Source organism: Artibeus jamaicensis, unplaced genomic scaffold (assembly GCF_021234435.1).
Source record: "Artibeus jamaicensis isolate MK-2021 breed Jamaican fruit bat unplaced genomic scaffold, CSHL_Jam_final contig_729, whole genome shotgun sequence".
NCBI classification, from domain to species: domain Eukaryota; kingdom Metazoa; phylum Chordata; class Mammalia; order Chiroptera; family Phyllostomidae; genus Artibeus; species Artibeus jamaicensis.
Genome location: NW_026521939.1, coordinates 7,420,538 through 7,432,788, shown reverse-complemented (window position 1 = coordinate 7,432,788; position 12,251 = coordinate 7,420,538). Strand labels below are relative to the sequence as shown.

The window sequence follows — 12,251 nt, the reverse complement described above, 5'->3', positions numbered from 1 at the left end:
TCTCACACTCTGGAAAGTTCTATTGAACAAGCCTGAGACTCTGAGAATAAAAATGGCAAGTATCTTCCTACATTTATGAACATCGTATTGAGCTTGCAGATCCCCAGACCATATTTTGGCAACCCACTGGGTTAGAGTATGTTATTATTCTCTTCATGATCAAGACTTCTAGATTGCCTAGTTCCATCTCATTCTTCTCTAGCCAGGAATTACTAGTACAATGACAGTAGCTCTACCTTCCAGGAGGATAAGGGCTTTATCTCACTAGTTGACTGAATTCCTGCACCTACTTGAAGCACAATAATCACCAAGGGAGTGATGAACCTGGCAGCAGGGCGGGTCTCATAAAATCTGATTCGGCCTAGGGCAGCAGGTCTCTGGAGCAACTGAGGAAACTGCAGACAACACAACTAGGCCAAGACCACTCAAATGAGTCGCAAAGTTTAATAAGTTGTCTAAAAACTCTTTAATCAACATAAATGATATTTAAGGCAATACTTTAAAAATTTGAAAATTCGAATTGGTAAGCTTCAGCCTGCTGGCGGTTTTGTAAATAAAATTTTACGAATGATTTTCGGAAAACTTTACAAATCGTCGTTTAAATCACTCACAGGGCTCGCTCTGGCACTTGGTCGCGCTACAGGGCAGTTAGGACCAAAGACTGACGGGAAAAATCTTCAGGTACCAGAACTCTCCTCAGCCAACTTTCACCTCTCAGTAGCCTTTCTCTTCAGCCACTCCGCCGGGTCATCTCTGATTGGCTGTGCTGTCGCACGTTCTTGCTGCCATTGGCCTGGAGACCATAGGGGTGGAGTCAGGGAGATTTACCTCAGCCCAGCCCCCTTGGGAGCGTTACAGTGCGCGGCGTTGGAACTTGGGAACAGTTGTGAAGAGGCTGCTGGCGCGGTGTGGCACCGCTGTAGGTACGTTGGGGGCGGACGTGAGCCCTGGGGGAGCAGCGTTTAGACAGCTCAGCTGTTTCTCTGGGGCCGGGAGCATCTCTGAGGCTCGGGCTGGGATCCCTCGGCGCGCCGCGCCAGCTGAGGTAGTTTGTGGCGGGGCTGGCCGAAAGGCGTCTGTGGAGGTGCTGGGGCTCGGAGCTGGTCAGGAAGACGCCCGCGAAGGGCTAAAGGATTCGTCTACATCGCTTTCCGGGAGAGTCTCGGGTTACGTGGTAGAGGTAGTGGTAATGGTGTGTGTAGCAGTCCGTCGTGGGAGTGGAGGCTGCCTAGGGACATTGCCCTAGGTTTTTTTACTCGCCGAGTCGGTAAAGCTTTGGGCTGCACCGGCTTATGCCGGAATACACCGGACTACTTTTTCGTGCTAATGGATGAAATGTAGTCCCCAGCCCCAGTTTCTGTAATCGCTTATCCAGTTTACTTGATGTGTTTTACGCAGTCAGGTGAATAATCTGGTGCCAGAACAGTTGGCTGGACTTCACCAGGTGGCAAGGAGGCGTCCCTTGATATATGTTGTTAGGAACTAGGTGCAAGAATATCAGGAGAAATAATAAAATTATGAGCAATATGCCAAAAGTGCCTTAGTTAATGAAAGAACCTGGAGCACAACCATGTAATGTGCACCTGTTGAGTCGCCCAGTGTAGGGATGCTATAATTTAACAATGAAAGCCGAGTACAAGGATGGTCTTTATCATAGAGGTTCATATTTGTAAATTGGGGGGGGGGGGGAATCAGAGACTGTTTCCTTATTGTCCCTTCCCCACCCACTTTCCCCAATTTTGGCAAGTTCAAGAATGTGTCCGGTACAAAGGAAGCTATTCTTTTGCTTTGTCGAAAATCTTGCTATACATGGAAAACTGACTTCCACTTTTCTGTGTTAGTATGTTGAGGATGAAGTTTCTAATGTAAGCTTAGACAGCTGGGTTGTTTTAGAATAAGCTAGTTTTTTGTCATTGTTGTTGTTTGGTCGAGTTTCTTGGGGGGGCGGTGGGAGGAGCTTAAACACAAGAAATCTCTTGTAGTTCTGTAGGCTGGCAAGTCCAAGGTAAGGCGCCAGCAGATTGGGTGCCTGGTGAGAGCCTGTGTTCTAGTTCCTGACAAGCTAATTTTCACTGCTGAAAACTTAGATGTGATCAGGATGTAGAAAAAGATCATTGTACTGAATGATTCATTAGAAGATTTACATCATATCCACTTAAACAGACTGATTTTTCTATTTTGGGATTTAATATGCTTTTCATTGTGATTCTGTCATGTATTCACTTGTAGCCAGTAAATGACCTGCAACGTAACTATTTGCAAAACAAAAGGGAAAGAACATTCAAAATAGATAATTTATATCACAGGAAAACTATTGAAATGCAAAAATTAAGCATCTGAATGAAGGCCTGATTACATTGAATTCAGCTTTTTGTGATTTATGCCACCTTAGTTTCTCCTTCGTTTTTTACAAATGCTGAAGCAGACCTTAATCAAATTAATCTACTTAACACACAGTCTTACCTTATTGACCGCTGTATTAAACCTCAACCTTCAATTCCACTGTACTTTCCTGCTATTTAATATGTTTAATTCTGGTATGAAAATATTGCACCATTCCTGTACCTTTGCCTGTTCATATCAGGTAGATCTCTTACAGTGAGTGTGTATATACATATTTCATTTGATGTGAACAAATGTTAAGTAATATAATGGTAGTTGTTAAAAATAAAAATAAATTTTGTAACTTTAAATGCACAAGAGTATTAGTTCTCATGAAATTGAGATTATATTGGGTTGGCCAAAATTCCGTTATGTTTTCTCTGTACAACAGCTGTTGTAATGCTTAGTTGTCTTTAACTTCATTTGGAACAATTTTGTTAGATTGTATTGTGGCAGCTGGCGTATCATTGTACATTGTTTTAAAAATCAAAATTGGTGAATTTTTGTACAGCCATTTTAATATTGAAGATGGAAGAAAATATTAAACTTTTTGATGTATTTATTTCAAGAAAGGTGAAAATGCAACTGAAATGCAAAAAAAGATTTGTGCAGTGTATGGAGGTGGTGCTGTGACTGATCAACTGTATCAAAAGTAGTTTGTTAATTTTCTTGGTACTATTGACATTTTGGCCAAATAATTCTTTGCTGTGGGGCTGTCTTACACATTGTAAGATGTTTAGCAGCACACCTAGACTCTACCCACAAGAAGCCGATAACAGGAGAGAGCTGATATACTTAAAATATCCAAATCAATAAAGTTATTGGTGAAAATGAAAAATGTATCTTTATTTTATGGAAAAAAACTTAACAGACTTTTGACCAACCCAAAATGAGATATAAAACCACAAAGCCCTGGCTGGTGTGGCTCAGTTGGTTGAAGCATTGTCTTGAAGCTCCAAAGGTCACAGGTTTGATTCCTGGACAAGGTACATGCTCAGGTTGCAGGCATCCAACAGTCTCACTCTCTCTTCCCCTCTCTCTAAAATCAGTGAAAAATGTCCTCGAGTGAGGAGAAAAAAAAATACAGAGGGCCATGTTCTTTAATTGTCTCACATTCTTACATTGTTTAAATAACTATTCTGTTCTTTTTTTAAAAGATTTATTTATTTGAGAGAGGTTGAGGGAAGGAGAAAGAGAAATATCAGTGTGTGATTGCCTTTTGTGTACCCTCAACTGGGGACCTGGCCCACAACCCAGGCATGTGCCCTAACTGGGAATTAAACCGGTGACCCTTTTGTTCACAGGCCAGCACTCAATCCACTGAGCCACACCAACCAGGGCTATTCTTGATGCTTTATTAAATTTTAACCTCTGTCTTTAAAGTGCATCATTATAGATTCAGGTAACTTCTTATCCCTCTTTAGCTTTACATTTTAAGTAGAACAGAAAGATTGTAGTCAGGCAATAGCTAGGAGTAATAACCAGCATTCTCTGGGTAGGGCAGATCATTGCATATAATTTGAATTTTTGAACTGCTTTTGAATTTTTGAAATTTGTTGAAATTTGAATTTTTAAATTTGTAAAGATTATGGGATGCTTTTATACAGAGCTTTTTAAACTTAATCATTAATTATGCAGTATGTCCAGAAAAAGTCCAGCCATTGTTAATATAATGACAACAGTTTGTGCAACATCAATGTAACCTGGCAGCCAAGAACAGTGCCCTGGAATGTGTATGCATGAACAATGACAACTTCATTGTACTAGTTGATGGGGGCAGTAGACACCATTGAGGGAGCATGTGTACTGTGTGGCCATTGCAGTCAAAATAACTGAGCAAGTAGAGCGACAAATCGCATTAAATTGTGTGTTACGCTTGAACATGCCTCCATGGAAACTATTTGGATGATTCAGAAGCCTTCCGGTGATGATGCAATGAGTGCAGCACAAAAAAGTGTGACTCAAATGCTTCAAAGATGGTTAAGAATCTGTTGAAAGTGATCTACATTCTGGAAGGTCTACAACAAGCAAAGCACCTGAGAATGTTGAAAGTGTACAGGCTTCAATCAACAAAGATTGGCAACTAACAGTGTGATAACTAGAAACTGGTCTGAGGATTCCAAAAACAATTGTGTCCTAGATTTTGATGCAGTTCTTCGCATGAAACATATCATAGCAAAGTTTGTTCTATGGCTTCTGCTACCAGAGCAGAAGGAAAATCATGCTGCAGTTACTAATGATCCTGGGAAAATTGTGTAAGGCCTACTTTGAAGGGGACTGAGGCATTGTTGGCCTATGCACAACGTTTCTTGTATCTTGTATCTTCTTCAGTAAATGTCTTTTTCATATTACAGGACTGGGTACTTTCTGGATATACTTCATATATAGAGGCATTATATGTATCTACTAAATGTGGTACATAAGTATACCTTTGAATCTCTACTGTGTACAGTGCATCTGACATCAGATAGCTCATGGGATGGCTCCAGCAAAAGTTGCTGAGGCCTTTTTTTCATATTCTTTAATAAGGAAAGAATAACCCTTGGAGGGCTTTGCAGAGGTTCATTTTTTATGTTGAGTATTCATTTAAGCCACATTCAGTAAAGCTATATGAAAGACATTTCACTTAGGATATAAAAGTAAGCACATCTCTTTTTTCAAAGCTCATGACTAAAATGTATATAAACTTGTGATGGGAAATTAGGATAAGGAAGTAGTTCTCTTGCATGAAACCTTTCTTGAAGTGATCTTTAAACCTGATGTTGAAGGTTGGGGGAAAATGGGCAGATGTTGATATATGGCAGTTCTGATGAATTTGAAAAAGAGTGAAGAACAGATTTATAGGAAATTAGGAGATATATTTTGATACCTTCAAGAAAAACAAACTACATTTTTATGAAAGTCATGATAATTTGGTTATATAGAGATATATAATATAATTTGGTTATATTGTTTTTGCCAATAACAACTTAAGTATTGATTTAACTACACAGATGTGGATAGGAGTACAGGGTGTAGAAAAGAGCTAAATTCTCAACTTCGTAGGAACTTGATAATGGCTAAAATTTGTAACTCAAGAAATATAAGTATGAATGAGAGTTAAAACAAGTTATTTTAATTATTTACATGTGATTGCAATTAGGCATTAAGGCGTGCTGGCACACAACTACTTTATTTCATTATGAGCATTTTATACTGCTTTATTTTATGCTATTACATAGATAAAAAAATTTTAAAGGCAATAGTCCACTGGTTTTGGACCACTGTAAAGATAAGATTGTGTTCATTATGAGATTGTCTTCTGGCTCAAATTGGTCAAGTTTTGTCACTTTGTTGACCACTACATACCCCTTAAGCTAAACCTTTTCTCTCAATACCTTATCTGATTTGTACTTGTGTTATGAGATTTGAGTGTGAAGATCATGGGTTCAAATACTGGCTCTGAGCTGTTTCCTTGAAGACGTTAATACAATCTACCTTAGAGTCAAGATTTCTTTGGTTAAGTTTTTACTTTTTAAGAAAAGTAATGGTAAAAAAAAATGGGTTTGGTGGAGTTTTTAAAAAAATCTCATAAGAATTGCCCTTTATTGTGTTTGTAATTAGAGATACAGACATTTCATAATGAGGAAAACCCATCCACCACCAATTGTGGATCAATAATAAAAAAAATCTTAAAAGCTCTTTTATTCTCCAAAAAGTACTTATTCTATTTTGCTGGCATAGCAGTTGTTCAATTCAAGATGCAAAATGGGGCGTCTTGCAAGAGGAGCTGGGTCATCCATGACTTCTTATTGCTCCTGTCACACCCTGGCAGTACGTTCTTACTGATATGCCTGAAGGGCTGGGATTCTCACTGGCAGTACATAAAGGGTTTAAATTTGTAGCATGCAGCATTATTCCTAGGCAGAACTGTTTTTCCATTCCTTAAAAGCCTTGAAATTTGACACTGAGTTGGCCTTCCTGTAGATGACAATCCTTTCAGGCATCCATTTCCAGAATAGAGAAGTTTCATCTATAATGAACATTTGCTGTGGCAAGTGATTTTCCTTCATAATCAGCTTATCTAAAGTTTCCAAATATTTTTCAGCTCCTTTCACATCAGCACTTACAAATTCAGTACACATTTACACGTTATGTTGTTATGGGAAGAACAACACTGGAGGAAGTGATGTTGTTCCTTTATTTACACATGCAGACCCAGAGGAGGCAATCTCCAAATCCTGGGCCCTGAGCAGCAGGGGAGCAGTTGCTTTTATAGAGCAAGGGGCGGTCCATCACTTGGATTGTTACTTCTGGCGCAAAAGCAGGAAGTAGCTTACAAAAGCAAGAATCAAAAACAAACAAGTTATTCTCTGGGTGCTGTGCTATGTTTTAAAATAACTGCCAATTTCCTCTAACAATGTAATGAATAATGATTCTTGAATTGTTTAAACCACACAAAGATAGCAGTAAGTTCAGCATCGTAGATGGGTCCAGCCTTTTCTTGCAACATTGCAGACTTTTTGCTTTAGCCACGATTATTGTGGTGCTAAGTGTGATATACTTCTGTGTCTCATCTTTAATTCAGGTCACTAGAAGTTTCTCCCTGTCTTATGTAGGCCCTTCTGAAATTTTTGTTTCATTGTCTTCAATGAAGCAGATCCTTTAACAACTGCCATCACTGTTCTTACTGTTCAAGATCATATCTTTGGTGGAATGGGACATACCTGAGGGGCAAGCAATAACCATGACCGATTTTCCAACTTCTTAGTCCTTACTTTAAATTTTGTTTCTAGACCAAACACTGAATGTAGCCTCCTACTGGCAACCTTAGGAGTAGATTTTGTATGCTTTTAGGGGTGCACGAAACAACATGAGATTAAATGAAACACAAGAGAAATTAATGATGCAATGAAGAGATGAAGTAACCACTAGATATATGAGGTTGCTGCCAGTGGACCACATCATACTATTTTATATAAAACCTTTTTTTTTTAAGTAGAAAGATTAAACTCTAAAATAATGTTTAAAAGTATAGTATAGTAAATACATGAACTGCTAACATAGTCATTTAGTGGTAGTATTATCAAGTACTGTATGTTGTACATAATTGTATGTGTTACACTTCTATTGTATGTGTTACACTTTTAATTGTATGTGTTACACTGGCAGCACAGAAGGGTTCTTTACATCATCATCACCACAGACGCATGAGTAATGTCTTGTGCTGTGATGTTATGACAACTACATTGTCGTTAAGTGATAGAAATTTTTCAGCTCCATTATAATCTTATGGGACCAGCATCATTTTTGCAGTCTGCTATCCAAAATGTCATTACACAGAGCATAACTGTATATAATCAACTAAATATACGAGGTCTTTCCTGAAAAAGTCCAACCATTGTTAATATGAGAACAGTTTGTGCCATATCCATGTAATCTGGCAGCCAACGAGAGTGAACTAGAATGTACGTGCATGAACAACGATAACTGTATTAGTCAGTGAGAATGGTAGACACCATTGAGTTAGCCTGTGTACTATGTGGCCATCACATTCCAAATGACTAAATGAGTACAGCATGAGGTCTGCATCATATTTTTTGTTAAGCATGTACATACCTCCATGGGAACTATTTGGATGATTCAGAAGGCCACAGCTATGGGCAACTGGTGATTGGCAGCTTCATCACAACAATGTGTCCACTCAGGCATCACATCTCCTGCAGAGGTTTTTTTTGTGAAGCATTAAATCACCCAGGTGACTCACTCCCCCTATAGCCCAGATTTGGTGCCCTGTGACTTCTGGCCTTTCCCAAAACTAAAATCACCTTTGAAAGGGAAAAGATTTCAGACCATCAGTGAGATTCAGGAAGACATAGTGGGGCAACTGATGGTGACTGGGAGAACTATGTGAGGTCCGAAAGTGCCTACTTTAAAGGGACTGAGACATCATTGTCCTATGTACAATATTCTTAATTTTGTATCTTCTTCAATAAATGTTTCTATATTTCATATTACATAGCTGGGTACCTTTGGACAGACCTTGTATATGAAAAGGCATTTGATAAAATTGAAAACAGATTCATGATAAAATCTTAGGAGTAGAAGAGAAATTTATTAATTCAATAAAGAGTATTATTATTTATTTTGTAAAATATTTTATTTATTTATTTTTAGAGAGAGGGGAAGGAAAGGAGAAAGAGTGGGAGAGAAACATCAGTGTGTGGTTGCCTCTCATGTGTCCCCTACTGGGGACCCGGCCCACAACCCAGGCATGTGCCCTGACTGGGAATCAAACTGGCAACCCTTTGTTACACAGGCCCATGCTCAATCCACTGAGCTACACCAGCCCGGGCTATTTTTTTATTTTTTAGAGAGAGGGGAAGGAAGGGAGAAAGAGAGGAAGATAAACATCAATGTGAGAGGGAAACATCAATTGGCTGCCTTCTAAACACATCCTGACTGAGGATCAAACCTGCAACCCAGGCATGTGCTCCAATCAAGAGTTGAACCAACCACCTTTTGGTTTGTGAGACAATGCCCAACCACTGGGCCACACCAGCTGGGGCAAGAGTGTCTATTTTTAAAGTATAGCAAAAATCATTTAGTGGTAAGGCAGTGAAACCCCACACCCTATCCAAGATTGGTAGCAAGAGAAGGATTTCCATTAACATCATACCGATGTATATCAACTGAAGATTCTAACCAATGCAATAAGACAAGAAAAAAATGAGGATTAGTGAGAGGAAAAAATAATGGCATCTACATAGAAAGGTCAAAAGAATCTGTATTTGACTTAAGTGAATTTAATGAAGTGGTTTAGATGTGATCAATAAAAAAGCACTGACCATATCTTTATATAATAGGCAAAAAAGCCCTAAATTTAAAATGATAGAATTTACAAGGCATTTAAAGAAAGTAATACATAAGACAAGAACGGAATAGTGGTGCAAAAGACATGAGACATAAAACAAAAACTGAAAGGCCAACAATTACAACTATCAATATGAATGTTAAGTGTGAGTGGAATAAACAATCTAGTCACATAGCAGACATCGTCAGACTAGAAGTAAAACAACCTCCAAATATATGCTATCTACAGAAGCTATACATTAGCTTGAAAGATATAAATATGTTGAAAGTAAAAGGATTGAAAAAGATACACCATGAAAATAATAATCATAAGAAAGCTAGGGTGGCTCTACTTGATTTCAGGCAAAATAAGCAAAACAAAAATATTCCAAGAGGTAAAGAGGGACATTTTATAATAAAAAAGTCAGTTCCTTGGTTAGCTATAACAATTATAAACATAGTTTCACCTAGTGACAGTACCAATATATATGAAGCAAATCATATTCACAAGAATTGAAGGGAAAGCTAGACATGTCAAAAATAATAGTTGGAGACTTCAATATAGCTTTGCTCATTTACAAAAAATTTTATATTCTTACATGTTTAAACTTCAGTCACCTTCAAAGTATTTGCCATTTGATGCCATATACCCATCAAGACATTTCTCCACTGCTCGGAAGAATTTCAAATTCACCGATTTTTATACCTTTTTAGTGCTTCTGCCATTTTTTTGTTTGTTTACTTTTTTGTTTCACCTTTTCCACATCAGCAAAACTTTTCCCTTTGAGGACTTTTTTCATTTGGAGGGAAAAAAAAATCACTCGGGTTAAGGTTGGATTAATATAATCAGGGCAGAGCATAAGAGTTATGCTGATTTTGGTAAAAAAAAACTGCTGAAGACTCAGCATGGTCTGGGCAGGTGTGTTCATAAATCACTGATTGTGAAATGGACAAATGCATTGAAAGAATGTTAAAGAAAAATAACTGAACCCAAACACAGCCTCTGACAATGCCAGCTCATACACTGATCCAGATGTTCCTAGAACATTCACCCTGCTACTGTGTAGTAGCAGGGTAAGCCTGTACTACAAGCTCTCCAGAAGATAATTCTGGGTTTTGAGGGGTCCCCCCTTGTAGATAGCAAACTAGGCAGACGATCACTAAGAAAAGACTTGAGTAACACTATTAACCACATAGACCTAAGAAAACAAACAGCACAATACAACGTTCTTATCAAATGTACCTAGAACACTCTGTAATATAGACCTTATGCTAATCCGTAAAACAAACCAACAAATCTAAAAGGATTGAAATCATAACAAAGTACATTCTCTGGCTACAATGGAATGAAATTAGAATTCAATACCAGGATAAATTGGAGAAAATCACAACTCTAGAAATTAACACAATTTTAAATAACCAATCATTCAAAGAAGAAATCAAAAGGGAAGTTACAGAATACTTTGAGATGAATGAAAATAGGGCATAACAGAATTTCATGGTGCATTAAATAGTTTTTAGAAGGAAATTGTAGTCATCAGTCCTACATTTAAAAATATCTCGTCAACCAAGCTTTTAACCTTATACAAAAAGAAGAACAAACTAAACCAAAGTCAAAATTGAGGAAATAATAAAGATTAGAGTGGAAATCAAGAAAGAAAAAATAGTCAAACTAAAATGAGAGAAACATCTACTTAGACTGACCATTAAAAACACTTGTATTAGTCAAATCAGGAATGAAAGAGGGAGCATTACCACTGACCTTCCAGAAGTTAAAAAGATTGTGAGAGAATACTATAGAACAACTAGAACAATTCACTCATATGATAAGTTAAATAGAGGGAATAAACAAATTCCTAAAGACCCAAATGTAGAAAAGTGAACAAGAAACAGAAAATCTGAACAGTCCCATAACAAGTAGAGACTGGATTAGAACACAAAGAAAAGCCTCATGTCAGATGACTTTATTGTTGAATGCTACCATACATTTAAAGGTATCAGCTCCACAAATTCTCCCAAGAAAATGAAGAATAGGAAGGAACACTTTTCTAATCATTGTGAGGCCAGTATTATCGTGATAAAATCAGACAATGACATAACAAGGAAAGAAAACTAGAGAATAATACCTCGTCAAAGTAGATAAAAAATCAACAAAATATTAGCAAATCCAATCCAGCAATATAAAGAATTATACATTATGATCAGGTGGGATTTATCCCAGGAATGCAAGGTTGGTTTTACATCCAAAAATACTTTGCTATAATGTACCATATCAATATAACAGAGAACAAAGCCATATGGTTGTGTTAGTAGATGGTGAAAAAGCATTTTCTGTTAAAATTCAGTGTTCCTTCATAATAAAAACATTCAAGAAAGCAGGTATAATTTGGAAATTTATTAAGCTGATAACGGACATTTGTAAAAATTTTACAACTAATACCATACATAATAGTTTAAGACTGAAAATTTTCCCCTAAATCAAGAATAAGACAACAATGAACTACTCTTACCATTTAAATTCTGCATTAAAAAGGACAATTATTTTAAGCATTTAAAATAGAAATCACTAAGATTGGGAAGGAAAATATAAGACTATTGACAGATAACATGATTTTGCATGTAGAAGATCCTAAGGAGTCTACAAAAAAAAACCCCTATTTACAGGTTAGAAACAAGGTCAACAATATTGCAGGACACAAGATCAATATTCAGCATCCTACTGTATTTTTATATAGTTGTGATGAATAGACTAAATATGAAATTAACAAAGTTTTATTTATAAAATCATCAGAAAGTTCAAAATTTAAATTCTAAAAACTAAAATATTAAAAGAAAGTAAAGATCTCAAAAAATGGGAAGACATCCCATATTCATGGATCAGAATGCTTGGTTCAATTAAGATAGCAATGCTCCTTAAATTGATCTACAAATTCAGCACAATTCTTTTCAAAGTTCCATCTGGCTTTTTTGAAGAAATTGTTAATCTGACCTTAAAGTTTACATGAATATTCAAGAAACTCAGAATAGCAAAACAATCC

The 12,251-nt window shown here is 37.1% G+C and overlaps 1 protein-coding gene across 2 annotated transcripts in view; it reads left to right on the top strand.

Annotated features, from left to right (window-relative positions):
- The first annotated feature begins 863 nt into the window (after window positions 1-863).
- The window catches only part of ATF7IP2 (activating transcription factor 7 interacting protein 2), a 97,581-nt gene continuing 86,193 nt past the window's right edge, over window positions 864-12,251 (top strand). For both annotated transcript variants that reach the window (XM_053672159.1, XM_053672158.1), the window contains exon 1: window positions 864-923. The gene's annotated coding sequence lies outside the window, so the exon portion shown is untranslated. The remainder of the gene's footprint in view (window positions 924-12,251) is intronic.